The 22,254-nt window shown below is 35.7% G+C and overlaps 1 long non-coding RNA gene across 1 annotated transcript; it reads right to left on the bottom strand.

Moving 5' to 3' along the window:
• Positions 1-370: 370 nt before the first annotated feature.
• LOC136970419 (uncharacterized) lies at positions 371-22,057 on the bottom strand. Its single transcript, XR_010879977.1, has 3 exons — positions 21,932-22,057; positions 494-543; positions 371-382 (listed from the first exon to the last, which is right to left on the bottom strand). It is a non-coding gene; the product is annotated as an uncharacterized lncRNA (long non-coding RNA).
• Between the last annotated feature and the right edge of the window lie 197 nt (positions 22,058-22,254).

Genomic DNA, 22,254 nt, shown 5'->3' with positions numbered 1-22,254 from the left:
ACACCATAAAGGCAGTAAGCAACAAATGCAAAATTTGCATGAAAGGTACAACATGCTGGGTGCTCCTTATCTCAAGATTATTTGTCAATTTAATTACGTCTTCCTCCTATTATACTGTATGTGTACAATAAACGTAATTCTGCTATTTGCTTTCCTTCCTTGTCTAGCAATTTCAATGACCAGCAGTGTTTTGCCTTTGCTGATGATCTAGTGCCATGATACTCAACCTGCAGCCTGCGGGCCGCATGCGGCCGGCTAAGCTATTGTGAGTGGTCCAGACATGACCCGTAAATAATGCAGTCAAAATATAAATTTTGAAATTTTTGCGGCAAAAAATAAATTCAGTCACTTCGCCCACACTGCTAAGTTCCTTTTATCCTATCTGTAAAAAAATGTGCTCAAAATTTACGTTGTTCGAATCAATGTATCTGCATGAAACGTCATACTAAAAAAAGAAAATATGCAAAGAACATATATATAGAAATCAACTTACTGATTCACACCTGGATGCCGTTTTATGAGTAGCATGCAGCAATTACAAGCCTAATTTAAATGAAATTGTGAAAAAATGTTTGCAATATCAACAGTCAGACTAAATTTCTAGAGTGAGTGAAAAATTATAAAAGTTTTTTATTATTATCGTTATGTTGCAGCCTGCGTGCAATAGCTATCATGTGTATGTGGCCCGAGGAAAAAAAAAGGTTGAGTAACACTGATCTAGTGGCAGTGACTGATATAGAATCCAAAACTGTTGAGAGTAAGGCAGAGTCCATTCTGGCCAAATATCATAACTGGGCATATCAATGCAAACTAAATTTTAACTATTAAAAATATAAACAGTCTAAAAAATACTTAAAATTCTTTAAAACTGACGAGTTAAAAATTACTCTGTTTTACCCGCGATAATATAAAAATATTATTGACCATGATAATATAAAAATATTGTATAAAATAGAAAATGTAGTTATAAGATGTATACTCTCAGAGATATGGCTACTCTCAGAGAAGATAACTGCATCAACAACAAAGACGAAATAGCCCTGTCAACTGCATGGCAAGCACTCTTAAACAAGAACTTGAGATAGCACACAGCCGGTAAAGGAGCGCATGCCTGGATGACGTCACCGATCCAAGCGATAGAATTCGGAATCGTATTCCAGTAGGATTTTATTCGAATTGCATTCGATTAACTGTCGTCAGTTACCTGAAGAAGAACTTAATAGTTCGAAAACGTTCGTAACGGTTTTTTTTAGTGAAGTACACCGGTAACAGGCTTAAAGTAAGTTTTTAGTTCAATCCGGTGTAGTAGCATACAATCTTTATAAGATGTATTGTGGAACATTATTGTATTAATAATTATGCAAATACCATTAATTTGAATACGGGAGTCAGCATAGATGCATGGTGGGAAGTGTTAATAGAATATAAAAGCACTGATGATGTTAAACAAAATAAACACTGATGAGGCTGTAAAGTGAAACGCATATGGTGAAAAAAAAAGTTTAATAAAGAGTAATTGTTAACTTCAATTCTTTCCACTTGGGTGTTTGATGTTCCTTCGAAGTCCGGTAAAACAGAGTAATTTTAAACTCATCAATTTTAAAAAATTTTAAGTATTTTTTTAGACAGTTTATATTTTTAAAAGTTATAATAACCAATCCCATTGCTTTTATTTATTTTATACCTTAAATTTTAACTATGATAAAACAAAATTATCATCACTACTAGACAGCAGATTTTAGGCAAATGCCTATTTTTTTCCCTTGACATATACATGGCCAAGATTTTGTATTAAAAACATGAGTTAAGTACCCCCACACCGGATCATAGAAAGCAAAAAATACAGAGTGTACATTTTGTATTAACACTTTTTATGAACATTTAGACTGAAATAATGGTATTTTATAATGTCTAAAAAATGCCTAATTTGACTTTACTGCCTCTTTTTGCATAAAACACAAACTTTAGTCTGTTTTCATATTTTAAAAAAGTTTTTAATTTTTGTTTCATTTTCCACAAAGGTTTACTTTGATTCTTAACATACTGTATTGCTTACATTCCAAAGTTGTTAAAATCTTACAAATTCTCCCTCCATCATACCCTCCAAAAACAGCAATTAACCACACCTAGTCTTTTATCACCAAGTCATAAAATCCCAACTTCTGCCAGAATAACAGCCTGACAGTCTACTGCAGATCAGTTTCATTTTTGTCTTTGAAGTATTCACTTGTAAATAAAATTGTAGTGAAAATGCCAAAAGTTAAAACATCTAAAGCAGCGTTTCTCAAAGTGGGTGATAACGCCCCCTTGTGGGCGATGAGTAAATCCAGGGGGCGCTGGAGGCAGGGTACTGAACGGTGACCAAAGGCAGAAGTTGGGGTCACCAACAGCAATTCCCTTTCCTCTGTTAAACGAATAAGAGGAAACATTGCGCTTAATGGTTTCCAGATGTTGAGAACAATGTACAGCTAAGAACAATGTATACTACTTACGTAAAAACTATTTTTATATCATTTAATTTATTCTCCTTTTATGTTGTCATGTTTAATGTTTTTAATTAGTTTTTAAGCTAATGTGACCTGACCTACGAATGGCAGCTTCCCTCGCATCACACAGAATTTCTACGGGAAAGCCATCATTGCAGGCGTTAAAGTTGTCTCTGTAATGTTGTTTATCAGGGTGAGATGCCATTCAGGAACTATTTTCAACATTAAAACAAAATAAACGCATTGTGAATACAAATCTTTATGCAAATGAGCCCCTGCAATAGGGGCTAATACAAATCTTTATGCAAATGAGATCTCATCATTGGCTCATTTGCATAAAGTGGCAAAGGAAGCAAAAGTATTTTATATAAAGTCGTTTGCTGAAGTCCTAAATATTATCGAAACAACATGCCTAAGGCAATTTCCAAAGATATTCGATTATTAATCATCAAACACTATCAAGAAGGTGTAACGCACAAAGAGATTGCTGCAATGTTTGACGTATCGACTAGAGCTGTATCTAGAATAATAAAATTACATCGGGACACAGGTTCTGTGTCGCCGGGAAAGGCGCCGGGCCACGTGAGAAAAACCACAGATGAAGAGGACGCTCCCCTGAAAAGATGCCGTGAGGCAAACCCATTTAGAACTGCTTCCGCACTTCGAAGGGAACTTAATTTAAACGTTTATACAGAGACAGTGAAACGAAGGTATGTAACATTTGTAGTATAATACTGAAACTTCCATCAAAATATATTTGTATCGATATAATGAATCGCCAGTGTGTTATGTGTTAACACGTTCTTGCATATACAGAAATGTAGTAAACAGGATAATATATATATTTGTTTTATTAATAAATTGCGACAATTCAACCTTCATGGGAGGAGGGCTGCCAAGAAACAGCTGCTGACAGTCCGAAACCAGTTCGATAGGTTGGGCTTTGCCCAGGCCTACAGTCGGTGGACCGTGGCCGACTGGTTGGCAGTCATTTTTACCGACAACAAAATATTTTGTTCCGAAAAAAGTGAACCTGTTTGAGTGCGCCAACCACCATCAACACGTTTTAACTCGGAATACGTGTGGCGCACCCAACAAAGCGGTCGCTTCTTGATAGATGAGTTTTTACATTTCGTGTTTCCGTTCAAGTTATAAATCACAACTTGATTTGACGTCTTCTGTTTGCAGCAATCTGGAAATGGATGACTGCAGGACCTGGGGAGTTGGTCAGGATTGATGGCCATCTGGACACAAAACAATATCTAGAAATATTACAAGATGTGCTGGTGCCATCTGCTAGAGCGATGTTTGGCAACACACCATGTTGGTTTGTCCATGACCGCTCCCCAGTCCACACGGCCCGCAAAACTCAAGAATGGCTGCGTGATCAGCAGTATCTAATAGACATCAAATGGCCAGGGAGAGGGGCAGATTTAAATCTTATAGAACACATATGGGCTAAGCTCTCTGACAGCCCCATTCAGGCGGCAACTCCTGACCAACTCTGGCAAATTGTCAGAGGTCGTCGGGAGGAGCTTCGTTCAGGCATACATTGCCAAAAGCTTGTGGCAAGTATGCCTGAACAACTGAATCAGGTCGTTAATAAAGTCGGAATGTGGACGAGGTACTGACCCTCTCCCCTCCATCTGCAATGTTTATTTTTTGTAAATATTACTGTATAAATATTATTCTGTAAATTCTTAAAGTTAATAATAAATGTAAATAGTCATTTCTAATCTCTGTGTTTTTCTAAGAAGTCATAAAAACGTTGCACACTTAACCTTGACATCTGACCCACTTCTGACAGAGAAAAAAGTTTTTGTTTACATAGTAATAAAACACTTAGCGCGTTGTTGTCATTGACGGCGGGGAGTGGGAGGCAGCTCACTTGACATCCTGTTGTGAAAGTAATAAACTTTAACCAACCTTGACAGACAATATACCCTCTCTAATTACTAAGAATAACAAGTGGGGAACAGTTATTTAAACAGTAATAAAACACTTGGCGGTTCATTAAGTGACTTCTCCCCTCTACTCAAATTACCGCAAAAGCAATAAACACTTAACACTGGGAATAGACACACGATCTCTTCCTCTCCTATTACAAAGAAACTGATGTCAATAGAGATAATCTATTGGGAAATGAAACCTGATCTGTTTATTTTAAAACTGCATCGTCTTTAATTACAGAGAAATAAAGGTAAATAAAGGGTAATAAAAAAAGAAAAGTATGAAAATAACAGATTCAATCATAATTTCTGATAATCAGTTGCAAGCGAAGTTACGATTTTAAAATAAAAACGTCCGATGCTAAGCATTAGAAAAGCGATAAGCGATTACTATTATCAACCGATGGTGCTATAACGCGTCCCTCTAATCGATTTCTGCGTCCCTATTGCATGAAATCAGACCAGTCCACCTGGAACGCCTTTAATGACAGGTAGCACGCTCTGACGTCACGGATGAGCAACGTCATGAGCTGCGCAATCGATCGACAACCTGACAACTTCATTGTTCTTAGCTTACAGTAAGGGCACAAAGTGTGAGATTCATAGAAAAGTTTTCCTAAGAATATATCCAATCCTTTCTCACACAAGAGAAAATGGGTTAGGGGGCGTTGGGTATAACTTTATAGACAAAGGGAGTGGTGGATCGAAAAAGTTTGAGAATCACTGATCTAAAGCTTCATTAATTCGACAATGGCTTCAAGAATATCCCCCATTACACATCAGATGGCAAGATTATTCCAAGTCAAGTCTGTAATAAAGAAATCAGTAAAAAAATTATTTTCATACATTAAAATATTACTGTGAATTACATATTGTATGTACTGTATAATGTTAATATATATAAAATATAAAGTACTTTAAAACAACCAATAACAACAAATAGTAAAATTTAATATTTTTTGTATTTGTCTAGTGAAAAAGAAATACCACCTCAGGCAACATGCACAAGGTGCTCTGCACAAATCAAACATTAAACGAAAATATAAAATGAAACAGACACTCTTGATGCAGACTTCAGAGCCTTCATTGAAAAAAAATAAGTTTAGTGCTGATTTGTGTCATGCTATTATAGCAGTAAATATTCCATTTAAAACTTTGGAGAACACTCATTTCAGAAATTTCTTGGAAAAATACTGCCACTAGAAAATCCCTTCAGAGTCAACACTTCGAAAGAATTATGTGAAACCTGCATACAAAAATGTTACTTCCAAGATAAGAGACTATCTTAAGGACTCTTACTTGTGGTTCTCTGTTGATGAAACAACAGACAGTCTTGGGCACTACGTTGATTGTTGGAAAGCTTGATCCTGATAAACCCTCCACAGCTTGTAAAGTACTTAATTTTAGTATCTTAGGAAACCGACTATAATTACGGTCGGTGAAACTTCCGTTAACCTAACGGGTACTTTACGCGGATTCGAGATTAGTTTGCCAGGCCTGGGCTTTTAAGCGTGCATCGAAAAATTAGTAATAATAACAATAAATATCAAGTCAGATCAAAAGTTCAAATATATTTAATTAGCAACTAGAATGTACTACGTACAAATATCAATAATCCAAACCAAATTTATTAACGAAAATCAACAAGTCAACCCGACAATAAACTCAGCTACTTAGCTTAACTTAATAGTAATTCCCCTTTGAATTTCGACAAATCAAATACTTAGAAACTATGAACAAAATCTCTTACTAATTAAACGTCTATCCGTCACCTCACTATACCAAGAAAATTATTTCCTCAATACTTTCGATATCGTCAAATCGTCAATCGAACTCCTCTTTAGCACTTTGGATCGTCCAATTATCAATCTGGACTTCTATCAGAAAATACTTTGCTTTCAAATCTACCTCGCTCTCACAGTCACCTCGATTTGAAATTCACCTCTCCTTCTTCGGTTAACGTACGGGTTTTATACTGTGAGGTGACGTCACACTTGAGCTGGGTTACTCCCCTTATTTACATACTTAGTTGCTAACATTAACTTTCTTTTCTGGCAGCTTTAAGTTTCCGACAAAGCTTATAAACCGTTTACAAAATATTTATCATAATTTTCTGGGATGTTTAAGACGGTTTATCAAGTATTTCTCTACTAGTGATTGTGGGGACTCCCCCCTCCATTTTTTTTTTCTGCGGACTGTTACTTCCGCCGGGCAGCGCAAGTGCGCAAGATGTTTCCTATGGCGCTTATTTCTCCGTGAGTTGTTTTATCTTCATTTTTCATTACTAACAAGAGAGTGGTGGGGAACCTTCGTCCTAAATAAACATAAGCCCCAAACAAAGATAATAAAACGGAAATAATAATAAAATAAAAATCACGTTTGGACTCAGTTCCTTACAAGCTCACCTCATCTACATGAAACAGTTGACTAAAATTATGAAACAGTGGCTCATTTTGTGAACAATGGGCTAAAGATGATTCATCCTGATGAAGACAAAGTTCTAGTAGCCATAACAGATGCTGCTTCATACATGGCTCCTGCCATGAAAACATTTAAAATTTTTTTTCCTGCTCTTGTCCATGTGACATGCTTGGCCCATGGTCTCAATCGAGCAGTAGAGCAAATCAGAGTAGAATATGAGAAAGTGAATAAACTCATCACCTCAGTCAAGAAAGTGTTCATTAAAGCCCCATCAAGAGTGCAAGCTTTTTGGCAAATGCTCCCAGAAGCTTGGCAGATCCTCCAGAACCTGTTCTCACTTGTTGGGGAACTTGGCTGAAGACTGTTAACTACTACAGTGAACATTTCTCTGATATAAAGAAACTTCTGGCCACTTTAGCAGACAATGCAGTTTACATAACTAAAGCCAAGAAAATTTTGAATGACATGTATGTTCAGAACGACTTGGTGTACATCAAGTCTCATTTCACGTTCATTGCAGATACTATCTATTACTGCTCTTGAAAGTAGTGGGAAACCTATATATGAATGAATTGATCTCCTCAACAGAGCAAAGCAGAAACTTTGTGATACACAAGGCACCGCTACAGAAAAAGTGAGGAAAAAATTGGATACAGTGTTTACTGGATTAAAGTCCTTGTTTGTTGTGGCTGATATTTTGAAAAGAGCAAAACTAAAAGTGAATTCCCAGTTCATCTTCTTCCAAGGTTGAAATACTGTCCATTATCTTCAGCAGATGTGGAATGCTCTTTCTCTTCATATAAATTAATTCTCAGTAACAAAACTTGCAACTTTTCTATTGAAAATTTGGAAAAAGTGTTTATAATATATTATGAAGCTAACTATGGGAAACAGAGTAAATGAAAATGCAAAGATAACTGTTTGTCTACTTTTGTGTTTGCATCAATCTAAATATGTGCATTTTTGTTTGGAATACGTATGTTAAATAAATAATTCATTGTCCTGATAAGTATGTTAATTGTTCATTGCGCAAATTTTGACTGCCTATTTTTTTATAAAGCCTAAACAAGGCAATTTAAGAGCCTATTTTAAGTGCCTAAAACACAACTTTTAAGGGCCTAAAATGTCTGTCTATTCATCACTAGAAAACTAAAAGCCATTAAACCTAGCTGATCTTTAATAGTAAAATTCTAAATACATAAACACAATTAAATATCTAGTTATCACATTATACAATAAATTATCCTGATTACTGCATATTGGTACTCAAATTGGGAAGGCAGAGTTATTGCATATTATGTTAAAATGCATCGTAACATTACATTGAGTGACTTCATTCCTCCTTGATCAACACTATTTATAAGGGAATGATACTGCCACAGCTTGGATATCTGTTGCTGTATGGAGGTATATCTTAAAAGACAAGAAATTAAGCTTGGACACTTTCAACATATTCAAAAAATGTGTCAAATTATATCAGACAAGTCTCCTAGACCAAAGCACATGCTGCATGTCCCAGAATCAGCTGGTCAACATCTTCACTTCTACAACTTTTATGAACAGATACATCATCTACTTGGTCCTCCCCTTTTCTCATGCTAAACATCTTCTCTATCATCGGTCTAAGCCGTTGGACATTTCAATGGTTTATGCAGACAAATAAAAGTGCTGTTACACAGTTTCTTTTCAACATTAGATTGCAAATTCAAACTGAATGTGAAACAGCACAACAGTTAAACAACCACTCTTCTTCCCAGTATGAGATACTAAATTATTACTTAAATTCAAAATTATTAGGAATCCAAATTGCAACTGCAGTTGCAATTTGGTTCCATGTCCACAGTTACCTTGTGCCACACATGATCAAGCACATAATTTATGACTACATGACCCGTGATAATTTATGACTCTATTGGACCCGTGATAAAGGAGACCTGTTGCTTTCCTATATGAGGATTACTCACGCGACCAATTTTGTTAAAATGCATAATAAATGACCAAGAAGGTTTTGCACTATTATACAAAGGCTTTTCATAATGCACTGGGCTCTACGGTCCCAAATTATTATTGAGATTTGGGTCATAATCCTGAAATGCCTAAACCCTCAATTCTTATGGAAAAAAACTATTTTTGAGCTAAATAAGAGGGACAGAAAGTAGAATTGGTAATTGGTGGCACTCTAGTTATTTATAGAAATTTGTTTTTGCTTGATTCAGGTTTGTTCTGTCTTTTTTTCATGCCATTTCTTCTTATTATATTCTTAATAGTGAAAGGTAAAGTTTAAAAGATAATTATTATTGGTGCTGCAAAATAGAAAGCCATTGTTAATTAGAAATAGAAAACCATTGATTAATTGTAATGGTCAAGCAAAAACCAGATTTTTTCAATGGGCAGCACATGCTTAAAAATTTGTAAACCCACAATCATTCTCCAAATACAAGTGCAATGAGTGTTTCAAAGATCACAGAAGTATTAAAAACTTAAGCAAAAAATATGAAAATATCTTGTGAAATTATTCAGTCATGTAACGTGTGCTGTTTCAGCAGTAATGGTCAGGTTTTGGGCTATACATAACTTTATTTTTATTTTTTTTGTTTGGGTTGTGTAAAGAGTTGACAGCACTTTAGAGGGAGGGAAAGAGTATTTAAGGAATTGCGAATTAAATGCACAGGGCTTTTTCCTTTCATGTGGCAAAAAGTCAAGTGGTGAATTTTGCTTGTTTGTGTGATGTTTTTTCTGATGACTGTGTTGCGAGTGGACAAAATCAAAATCTGTTTCCATCGAGAACATTAATTTTGGCTCTGTTAATCAGACACAATAGAACAATTGACTGACTTATGAGCAACATCCCCAGCCAAATATATACTGGTGTTTCTTTTTATGTGATATTCTTTTTTATGTTTAACTTTGTGATAAACTGTAGTGCATTGTGTTTAAAGTCTGAGTTCACATTTGTAACACAGAGCTCTAAGTGTGTGCAGAACTGTAAAATAAAAAATTTCTGAGTTTTGAATCATTAAAATTTGATTTTATTATTTACAAATAATGTCTTTATTTAGTATTTTGTAAACTTTCCTGTGTATATATTGTCTGTACATGAACTTATTGTTAAGTTGTCTTTCCTTTGTCTTCCTTCCCATGTGGTAATCATTCACTTTCACAATTATCTTAATACCGATTATTGTAATCCCGACATACAACTTCTGCCCCTTCACACGCAATGCCATGCTTGCCTTCAAAGAATGCACTTCAGAAAATTAAAAAAATCCGACAAGCTCAGTGACCTTCTGAACTAAAAACATTTGCTAATGTAGATGTTCTGCAAAGTTAAAATACACATAATATGGTGAAATATTCCTGGTTACAAGTTTGACTGCTGAAGAAGATACTTATATTCCACACTAAATCTAACAGAAAAACTAGCTCATGCTTCACATTAGATAATTGATTGAACTTTCAAAATTGACCCCAATGTTTTTTATCAACTACATACAATTCATGCTCCTGTGAAATCTGAAAATTCTTCAACTTATCTGCCCATTAATGTATTAATTACTGAAAAAAGCAAAACACTTTATAAACGCTTATTTTGATATTTGCTAAACTTTGAAGAATAAAGGAATTTCAATTAAATCCTCAAACCATAATGATAGATTTGGAATGTCTTTAAAAGATTTCATTATTATTTTTTCCAGGTTTCAAAATTTTAGTCTTTCAGAGTTTGATCTTGTGGCTGTACGCCATGTGTTTTGTATACATTTTATATTTTATTTTATTTCTTTTCGTTTCATTTTCACTTTTACGTGCTTTTCTCCCCTTTCTTTTCTTTGTCTATTGTCTTTTTTCTTTGGAATGTCTCTTTCTGAAATTCCTTTCCTTATATGGCAATCATACATACCTTAGAACAAAAAAAAGGTCGTCCTTAAGAAGACGAAGACAAAACCAGAAGGCGGTAGAGTCGTGGAAGAAAAAAACAAAAAGTCATGAACTGGACAGAAAAAAGTCAGCAACCCGAGAAGAGAAGGTAGTGAGACAAGCTTCTAAAGCATGTTCAAGCTGTTAGTTGTTAGTTAGTTCTAGTTTTTTGGCACAAGAGCCATACAGGCTATGCTGCGCCATGACAAATGGTAAAATAAACCAAGCTAAATATATATATCACAAAACGTCAATACAACACAAAACACAAACAAGTGCAAACAAACAAAACAACACAAATATAAATATATAATAAAAAAATAAATAAATAAATTTCCGAAATACTGTCTGCGACTCTGGTCAAAAGCAACACAGTTGCAAAGTATGTGTTTAACACTTAAAGTACAGTTGCAATACTGGCATACTGGCTGGTCATCACCCTTCAAAAGGTATTGATGAGTAAGCCGAGTATGTCCAATCCTCAGACAAGTAAGAATGACTTCAGATCTCCTATCATACTGTTTGTTGTGTGTCCAATTTTCTATTATAGGTTTGATCTCATAAAGTTTATTGTGGACTTGTTCGTTCCACACATTTTGCCATCTCTCTGCTAGTCATTTTTTAATGACTAGCTTCAAATCACCTCATTCCATAAACATTGTATGCTGAGAAGGACTTGCTGACTTTGCAGCTGCGTCAGCTTCTTCATTTCCTCTTATACCCACATGGCCTGAGACCCAACAAAATTTTAAAGAAATTCCTCGCAAAAAGATGGCAAATCAGCTTACGAATTTTAATCACTATGGAGTGAAAACTAGGTTCATACGAGATCAAAGCCTGAAGTGCACTAACTGAGTCAGTGTAAATAACACAGCGACGATGACCTTTCCTAATTACATATTTTAAGGCTAGATGAATAGCCTGCAACTCTGCAGTAAAGATAGAAGAATTCAATGCAATTTGTTCTGCCACGATCTCATCCTGGCAGACAAAGGCTGAGCCAACGTAATCAACCGATTTCGATCCATCAGTATAAATAGGAATTAAATTCCTGTCGTGGTGTTGAATTTCTGCAAAGTGCTGCCTATAGATGTAGTCCGGAGTGGATTCTTTAGGAAACTGCTTTAAGCTAAAGTCAACATTAATCACAGGAGTTGACCAAGGTGATATATTATCAACCTCGGCTGTGAAATGTTGCTTGTGTCCAAATCAATCGTGCTGCTTACATTCTCCATTCTAATGTCAAATGTAGGGACACAATTTGGGCGAGCTGTAAATAATCTTTTCAGCTGAGTATCTGATACTCTACAATAAACTGAAGGTTTAGCCAGAGATTTCTGTTTAATATAATAGAACAAAGACAACTGCTCTCTCCTGAGAGATAGTAGAGGCTCATAAGCATCTACGTACAAACTTTGGACAGGAGAAGTTCGAAACGCACCAGTGCACAAACGCAATGCTTGATGGTAGATTAGATCCAGCATCCGAAGAGTAGATTCTTGCGCAGAGCCATACACGATACATCCATAATCAAGCTTAGAGCGAACAAGAACTCTATATATTCTAAGCATTGAACATTTGTCTGCTCCCCAAAATGAGCAGCATAATACCTTTAAAAGGTTCAGAGATTTTAAACATCTACTCTTCAAATTGCGCAAGTGTGGCAAGAACGTCAATTTATGGTCAAACACAACACCCAAAAATTTTGCTTCGTTGACCATTAAAATTTTAACCCCATTTAGGTTAATTTCAAGATCCAGGTGAAAACCACGCCTTCGGCAAAAGTGGATGCACTAGGTCTTCTCTGCAGTAAAAGTAAAACCATTGATCTTAGACCAATTGTCTATCCGATTTAGAGAAATTTGCAGTTGTCTCTCAATAAAACTCATGTTAGTAAACTGACAGGAGATCTGAAAGTCATCCACATACAAGGAGTGTTTCACACTGGGAGGAAGACACTTAGCTATGCTATTAATTTTAATTAGGAACAGAGTCACACTTAGAATAGAACCTTGAGGAACACCCTCTTCTTGTGTGAAAGGCCTAGACAAAGTGTTGCCCATCCTAACTTGGAATCTTCGATTCTGCAAGAAGTTTTTTATATAAAATTGGCATGATTACCCCGCAATCCGAATTTGTGCAGATCACGGAGTATCCCGTATCGCCAGACAGCGATCATAGGCCTTCTCTATATCGAAAAACACAGACACTAAGTGCTGTCGTCTTACAAACGCTTCGCGTATAGATGTTTCAAGGTTTACTAGATTGTCTGTGGTACTTCTGTTCCTACGAAATCCACTCTGATGTGGTGAGAAGTAGTTCTTTTCCTCTAAGAGGAACATCAGGCGTCTGTTTACCATTCTCTCGAAAAGTTTGCAGAGACAACTAGTCAGAGAAATTGGTCTATAATTAGAGGGATTCTTGCAGTCTTTACCTGGCTTGGGAATGGGAATTATGATAGATAGCCTCCAAGAGTCAGGAAAAGTATGTTCTGTCCATATTCTGTTAAACAGATTCAGAAGGTTACTAAGGGAATTGTCTGACAGATTTTTAATCATGCTGTAATGGATTTTATCCGGCCCTACAGCAGTATTCCCCGAGCGAGAGATTGCTGTACATAGTTCTATTCTGCTGAATGGCACATTATATTCCTCATTAGATGGAGAGTGGAAGTTTAGATATTGTTTTTCACTTTGGACTTTATAAGCCTGGAAATTTGTTGTATACATAATATTGCTGGATGAAGACGAAAATGTTTCACCCAACAAATCAGCAATACCTTTTATGTCACTGATTATTGTGCCATTATTTTCCAGCATGGACAGAGAGTGAGAAGCATATTTCCCATTAATTTTATGGATTTTATCCCAGACTGCTTTTGAGCTGGTGGAAGATGTTATGCTAGAAACATACTTCCTCCAGGAATCCCTTTGGCTTTGCCTCCTTATTTTTCTGGCATTTGCCTTTGCTTTTTTAAAAGCTATCAAATTCTCAGCAGTGGGGTATCTTCTGAAAATCCCCCATGCTTTCTTTTGTTTTTTAAATGCTGCCTCACAATTCTGATCCCACCATGGTTTCGGATGTTTTGGATATCTGGTTGACGTTTTCCCCATTGTTTTTTCGGCTGCCTGAATAATACTGGAAGTGACAACTTCAACTGCAGTCATTGATATCAGCAGTATTGACCATTTCCTCAGTGATGTTAGCCAAAGAGGAAAATGCAGGCCAATCTGCCGTTTCAAATTTCCAGCGTGGTGGACGGGCTGTTTCACAGCTTTCTCTGCCTCGATATTTTAAAAATATTGGGAAGTGGTCACTGGAAAGTGGATTAGATCCAACCTCCCATGTAAACGCTGAAAACAGATTCGGGGTTGCTAATGATAAATCAATGGCAGTAAATGTTCTTGTTGGGGCGTGGAAGTATGTCACTTCTCCAGTATTAAATAAATACAGTTGGTGATTGCCTATAAATCTCTCAATGGCCCTGCCTCGACGGTTTATGTCGGGACTGCCCCACATTGGATTGTGGCCATTGAAATCACCAAGTAAAAGGAATGGAGTCGGCAGTTGTTCAACCAAGGCATCCAATTCATCTTCATCGACTCTGACATCTGGTGGCAAGTATATGGAACAAACTGTGACAGTTACTCCAATAGAAATTCTGACTGCCACAGCTTGCAGCTCTGTTGTTATTTGTACCGGTAAGGACGGGATGCAGTTTGAAACCAGTATAGCCACACCTCCACTGGCGCGGTTGTGGCTATCATCATCCTTGCGGTAGAGTCCAAATCCTTTTAAAGATATTTTTTCTCCAGGTTTTAAATGTGTTTCCTGGAGTGCCACGCAGAGAGATGTGGTAGATAATGTCAGGTGTTTAACGTCAGAGAAGTTGTTGCGGAAACCACGACAGTTCCACTGAATTATTTTATAATCCATTATGTGTTTGAGACAGCATTCTTTGCAAAAGTGTCCCTCTTCAATTTAACTGATGATTTTCCTTTTAGAGGCGATGTTGTTTGGGTCACCTCCAGTTTATTCTCTTCGTCAGAGATATCAGAGAACTCACTCATCGACTGAGCCTCCGATTTTTTGGATTTGGAGAGTGCTGCTTTCACTCTCTGTTTGTTTAGTGGGTTCTTACTCGCTTTTTTGGAACCCACATTCCTAGTTGTTATCCCAGTTTTTGGTAGAGGTGTTTTTGCTTTTGTACTCTCCTGTTCTGGTGTTTTCATAGATGGGAGTATTAAACATTTCGCATGGCGTGTAAGAGATTCACTTGGGGAGACAGAAATCTCTGTTTGAACCCCACATGTGTTAGTAGATTTCAACACGGCAGCAAATGTCTTTTGTTGCATAGGTGCACTTAGACTGACCATGCGACGAGCCTCTGGATATGAGATGTTTTTCACAGTTTTTACCCGTTGGATCTCTTTTTCTCTTTGCCATGCAAGGCACTTTCGTGAGTAGGAAGGATGGGCATCTTTGCAGTTCACACAGTGTGGCGTACTTTTACATTCAGTACTGTTGTGACCTTCAGTTCCACACTGTGCGCACAAGTTTTTGCCTCGACAAGAGGTCTGGGAATGTCCAAATCGCTGGCATTTAAAGCAACGCAGCGGATTTGGAATATACGGACGAACTGCGCAGCGCAGATATCCTGCTGTAACGAAAGATGGCAATGTCGGGTTGTTGAATGTGATAATTAAATGTTTAGTGGGTATCAACTTGCCGTCTCGACGGATCGAAATGCGTCGGACAGAAGTGACACCTTGGTCCGAGAGGCCGATCTGAATGTCTGATTCGTCTTCAGACATCAAGTCAAACTCAGATATCACACCACGTGATGAGTTCAAACTTCCGTGTGGTGTGACCGATATTCCCATGTCTCCAAGAGTTGTAATTGACAAAAGCTTTGTTGTTTGTTGAGGAGAGGCTGTTTCTACTAGTAGATCCCCTGACCTCAATTTTTGCGTTTTTTTTAAATGCCCGATGGTTGATTCAAATAGCTTTTGAATCAAAAAGGAAAAACACTTAGCAAGGGGTTTTTCTCCAGTTGCATGTACTATTAAGTAAGCAGGTTGGCTGGAGGTCTTTACTTTGGTCGCTTGAATTGAGTTTTTGCAATCCATATTTAAGAATGTATATTCAGCTCCTAGTGACCCCACCCACCATGGGGCCCAACAGGGGGATGCCGTCACATGGGAGACTCCCATAGACCGTCGCACCAGGGTTTCCCAGGAGCTATACCGTCACAATGCAGTCGAGAAGAGCACACCTTGTCTGACGTGTCTGTCCGGTCTGCATCGATCGGTTGACTCCAAGCCGAGGTCAAGAATGACTCAACGACCAGCCGATTGACTCAAACAGAGCCTGATCTGAGCCTCCCGTTTATCCGAAGCAGGGGCCAAAGCAGTGTGTTGGGGACGGTACGTTGCCCCTCAACTACCAGGATCCCCCTTTCCGGCATACGGGCCACCATGCACGGCAAACACGTGGGTGGGCGTTCAGATCCCAGGGATGGTAAAGAAGAGATACTAAACCATCTCTGGGAGGTCCCCTCACCACGGACAGGAACCCACATCGAGGGGCATGTTCAAGCAGCTGAGAGAAGGAAAAGGTAGAGTTTCTAAGACGGACAAAGGATCTTGTAGTAGAATTTGGATTATTCACTGTAAACTATCGCATCTGAACATTTAACAAGTGATCGAACTGAAGTTTGAGGAGAATCATATCATTTCTTTGTGTAACACCCTCACTAAGAACATTAGAGAGGGGATCAACTTTTGAAGACCTAAAAGGCCAATACTGGGTACCCCTTTCCAATTTATTACATTCTCTTTTCTATCCTTCACTCTCCTTCTTTAGTTTAGTATTAATGTAAGATTAATTTTAATGATTTTTCATCTGTCGCATAATATATGTGAGGGTTTTGTATGTATAATAGTATAAGTTTTGCTGATACAATTACTTCCACGTGTCGGCATAGGAGTTTAATGGCATCTGTATAAACAAAACCTGTAGCTAAAATTTCTGAGTTAATTGAAGTTTCCTTTTCGTTTTGGTTTGTTGTTGAAAGAAAACAATTTTGGTTGTGTGTGTCTTTCCTTTTTTCGAAGGAAAAAAAAATCTATTTTCACAATCTTTTGGAATTATGATCGGCAACACTTTATTAGCTGCAGCACCCATCTTCTATCAACATCTTTCTATACACTCAAACCTGTTTTCATGCGGTCTATTTTCGTGCGATATTTTATTTGTAAGATTTGTTTTGTGTGATTTTTTGTGTGCGGTATATGAATTTCAATCAAATTGGTATACCGCACAAAAATAATTGCACAAAACACATTGCACGTATAAAAAAATCGCACAAAAAAGACCGCATAAAAACAGGTTTGAGTGTATCTATCTTTAATCTCTTCCCAACACTCAGCTTTTCTAGCCACACTCCCTGTCTAAACACTGGTTTTCTCCCACTAAAATTTTGTCTTTGATCTTTTCTGCTGAACCAATAAAACTCACAAATACATATTAATTCTACACTTTTAGAACACACACGACTCTACTGCCTCTCCACCACATTCCTGTAGGCTTCTCTACTGCCTTCTGCCCTCTTCTAGAAACATCCACATATATTTTCACCAACACCCATAGTAAATTTTCTACTAGATAAAACTGTTTAATCTGGCAATCAAAAAATACTTATTGATATAAGTTCTTTTATAAAGTCTGTAGTCATCCTTGGAATTTGCCTAACGTGGCTTTTGGAACTGATTATACAAAATGAACTTATGAAAATCTGGTATAACACACAAAACCAGGGATGTCCAACCTGCAGACCACTGCCGCACCCTAAATTTTTTAGTTATATTTTCATGTATTTTGGTAAAGTATATCATACAAATTGTTTCACTGAATACATTTTGATGTTGGAAAAATATAATTGGTGACATAATATGTAACTGAACAATGAAAAAAGTTGGTGACGTGGTCTGTCATTTTAATTGTGTTTCAAAAATTTTTGTAACGAAGTGATGTTGTTAGTCATCCTTTCATCAAGAAGATGAAAAAGACACAATATCCCTCTTTTCGAAAGAGTGCTGACATTCTTTTTAAGAGAGACCATTGTTAGAGATTCGAAGCTAGGTCTAATGAAAGGGGCTAATTTATTCTTTATTTTTTTCTACAGGTATATGATACAGACATAGGTCTGTCTATATATTAGTTTTGCTAACAAGAATTTAAATAGTTTCAACCTCCAATTATATTCATAATTATTTCATCAACTTTAAATTTATATTCTAATAACCCAGGATTTGATCATGTTATCTAATACTAAGAAAATAGAAAATTCAATATGTTTTAGACAAAAAGTATTTTGTAATTGAAACATGAAATATTATTATCTGCCTTATTTGTCGGGATAAAATTGCCATGTGTAAGGAGTATAATATTACGCGTCACTATGCTGCCGAACATGAGTCAGAATACAATAAATTAAACAAGAAAGAAAAAAATTTAAACTATAGGAATTGAAAAAGCAGTTTATTCTCTACAAAACATTCTCAAAAAAATCAGTTGTTAAAACTGATACATGTACAAAAGTTAGCTATTTAATAGCTAAAAACTTGGCTCAGAAAAAGGTAGATGGTAGATGGTGAATTAATAAAAAAATGTATTGTAATTGCTTTTAATTTATATTGTCCCAAGAAAGTGAATTTATTCAATAAAATGAGTCTCTCACGTCAGACAATTGGTAGAATTGATGACATAGCTGATGGTATTGCAAGTACATTGCAGACCCAATTATCTAAATGTGTTCATTACAGTTTAGCATTGGACGAAAGTACCGATCAAAGTGATACTGTACAACTGATTATTTACATCAGAGGAACTGATGTAAATTTTAATATAATTGAAGAAATGTGAACTTATGCCATGTGAAGAATATAACAACTGGCAGGGACATACTTAAGCACTTTAATTTAGCCATTGAAAAATTCAATATTGATAGAAATAAAATTTATTTGATTACAACTGATAGTGCTTCTGCATTAATTGGTAAAAATAGATTTATTACTTTATTCAAAGAATCAGTTAATCATGATACACTCAACTACCATTGCTTGATTCATCAACAGCAGTTACATTTAACTTTTGAGCAACAAAGTGCTCAAAAGTTAAATACGAATCAGTTGATGACAGATCTTGTGAAAGTTGTGAATTTTATCAGATTATGGGGCTTGAGCAATGATGAGTTCAAAGCATACTTAGAAGTTGGCAGTAAGCATAAAGCAGCAACTTTGAAAAAATTTCAATTATAAATCAGAAACCGCACACTGGGTTTACCTGAAGAAGAACCCAGAAGGGGTTACGAAAATGTTTGTTTTGGAAGAATAAACTTTCTACACACCAGTTAAAGGTTCAAGTAGGTCTTGATTTGTTAAATTTCAATTATTGTTACCTGAAATAAAAGAGTTCATGCAAAGCAAGAAGCAACATGTATATTTTTTAGAAAACAAAGAACACTTAAATGATCTTGATCAAATGTTGTCTAAACTTAATTTGCATTTAGAAGGAAAAGACCAGTTATGCTACACAATGTTTGAACAAAAAATAGGTTTTACTAGAAAGTTACGACTTTTGATAACACAATTCAAAGCTACTGAAATTGTGCATTTTCAGAGTTTAGTAAAAAGAAAAGAAGAATTTCCTGTGAATTTTGAAAAATACAGTAAATTATGTGAAGTTTTGTTAAAAAATTTAACAATCAGATTTTCTAACTTCAGAAAAATAGAAACTGAATTAGAATTGTTTAGTGATCCATTTTCATTTAATTCTGTGGAAGCACCAGTCAATTACCAGCTAGAACTCATTGAACTTCAAAGCAGGAAATCTTCGATAACATACAGAATATTCCCTTCTTGAATTTTATAAAGAAGTTTTATTCTTTCAATGAATTTAATGAAATTGTCAATTTATCTAGAAACCTGTTCTAGACATTCTGTTGTGAACAATTTTTTTCATGCATGAAAAACATCAAATCTGCTGGAAGAAATAAATTGAGCGATTTCCATTTAACTAACGTTCTTAAAATTATGACTAGTATCATAAAATCAGATATTGACAACATTATAAAAGGAAGGCAATGCCAAAAACTGCCTTGAATTTATTTTATTTTGTGGGAGTATAATTTCTATTTTTAGTGTCAGTAATACAGTATTTTTTGTAATTACATATATTTATTATTAAAATTTGATATTCGTATTTTGAACTTTTTAAAAACATATATTTATATAAAGTACCTTTGTGGCCCACTGAATATACCTAAATTTCTAATTTGGCCCATTAGGAAAAATGGTTGGACAACCCTGCACACAACTGTTATTTCTCAGTGTGTATGGTATTCATTTTATTACAAGTTATATATTCCAGTTTTAATTTTGGACTTTAGCATATATAGAAACACCAGACAAGATGTATAAGAACTCTGTGTTAACCTAACAAAAGTCAAAGATAAACTAAAATTCCTTTAGGAATGAAAACTCAATAAGGTCGTCCATATGAAAGATAAAACTACCTAACAGATGCCAATTCCTCCTATCTAAGCTGAGATTTGCCTAAGTAAAGCTTTTAAAACCTGTAAAAGAATGATGTATCACAAGTGAACAGAAAGGTTATCAGACTGGAACAACAAGCATGAGCCCACGGGCCTGAGCGTGAGCCTTTTCCCTGATTTCACGCAAGTTTACGAAATTTGTCATTTAATTTCTTAACACAACCGTTAGAAAAACACATTACACCAGAATGGATTGAATAACATTCTCTGTAAACAAACAGATGAAAATTTTAACAAGGTATCAAAAGGCAAACGTCCAATTGTGAAAGGAGGACAGCTATAATCAAGCATCGTCGATAGAAATCTTACTCACACCTGGGAATTACCCTTCGACTCCGTCAACAGTCGATCACATGATCATTTTTCCATGCAAACTGCATAAAAGGTAGAGACACCGAAGTTCCAGGCATTCGTCCCATAAAAAGTCGGAAAAAAGGCGATGTCTCAGAAGGTATTAATTAGTGCCCAGTAGTAGTCGATGACAAGGTGCCAACATCAACAGACATCCATAAACTGACAGCCCCAGTCCATACAACTTGACAAAAGAGAAGACTCCCCAGTCGTCGACCTCGAATCCTTCTCCCTCCAATCAAACAAACGTCATATCCTCGAATAACAAAACTAGCGGTATTTGTAGAAATTATTGTAAACTCTCTCCCACGAATTAGCATCATAGATAGGTCAAGGTCGTGCCATGCGAGCTGAATAGAGACTATTTTTGCTCCACTCTTTAGTAGTGTATCATGTAACTGCATCTAATCACATATCCTGTAGAAATTGGCATATTTTGTAGAATTGTAGTGTATTTTAGAATTAGTTGTAAAATAAACTGTTTTGTTATTTGTTAAAAACCTGTCTTCTACCTATTTGGATAACAAACACCTATCAACTTACCCAATGCGACCTCCCCACTCGAAATTTAGCCCTCATAAGCCATCTGACAACCTCGTTACCTTTTGTCTAGCTGGTGTTCTTCTATCATTACTCCATTTATTGGAGAATTGTCACATAACAATTAATTAGAGAGGAGTCAAGTAGTATGGTTAACAATTAGCAGACGATTAATCTGTACATCTCAATCATAATCAAAGATTCAATTTTGTGAGTTCAATTATATTAATAATTTAATAGATAATAATAAATGTAAAAATCTAAATAAATAATCTAATAATAATTAAATGTAAAGACAATGGCAACATCTCAATATAAAAATTTTCTGATCGACTTTCTTACTAAGAGCAATAAAGCCGTGCACATTCCTTTGTGCAATAACAAAGATGAATTGGAATTTAATGTTTTTAATTTTTGAATTATAATGCATATAAATTAGAAGTTAAATAAAAATTGTTTGCTTCAAAACATTACAAATATTTTTTTGTCTTAATTTTTACAAGAGTTTTATTCTATTGTTGTGGAGTGTGGTTTGTTTTGCCTCTGAGCAACACCTATGATCAATCTTGTAAATACATAAATAATTATTTTTAATTTAAACTCACATTTACTTATTTTTAATAATTGATTAATATTGAACATAACTGACTTACCTGTGAATATGCAAATCAGTTTACCATTTCAGCATTTTAAGTTAGAGTCCATCGAAGAGAATAATGTATTTTTTCCTACATTCAATTTGATCATCACTGATGATCATTTTTTGCTGGCATATTGTACTGGACATTACATTCTTAACATTTTCTAAAAAAAAAATCAATAAAATGAAATTACTGTGTATTACAAGTGTAAATATTCAATGTGGAATGTAACAAATAAGTTTACAGTTTTGATATTGGTGTGCAAACTAATATATGGATGTACAGATTAACAGTTAGTTTTGTCGCTTACTTTAGATTTAAACTTTGTTAGATAT

The sequence above is a fragment of the Centruroides vittatus genome, unplaced genomic scaffold, assembly GCF_030686945.1.
Source record: "Centruroides vittatus isolate TY-2023 unplaced genomic scaffold, ASM3068694v2 contig_196, whole genome shotgun sequence".
In the NCBI taxonomy this organism is placed as follows: Eukaryota; Metazoa; Arthropoda; class Arachnida; order Scorpiones; family Buthidae; genus Centruroides; species Centruroides vittatus.
The sequence above is the reverse complement of the archived record's forward strand: the minus strand, read 5'-3'. Positions and strand labels throughout refer to the sequence as shown.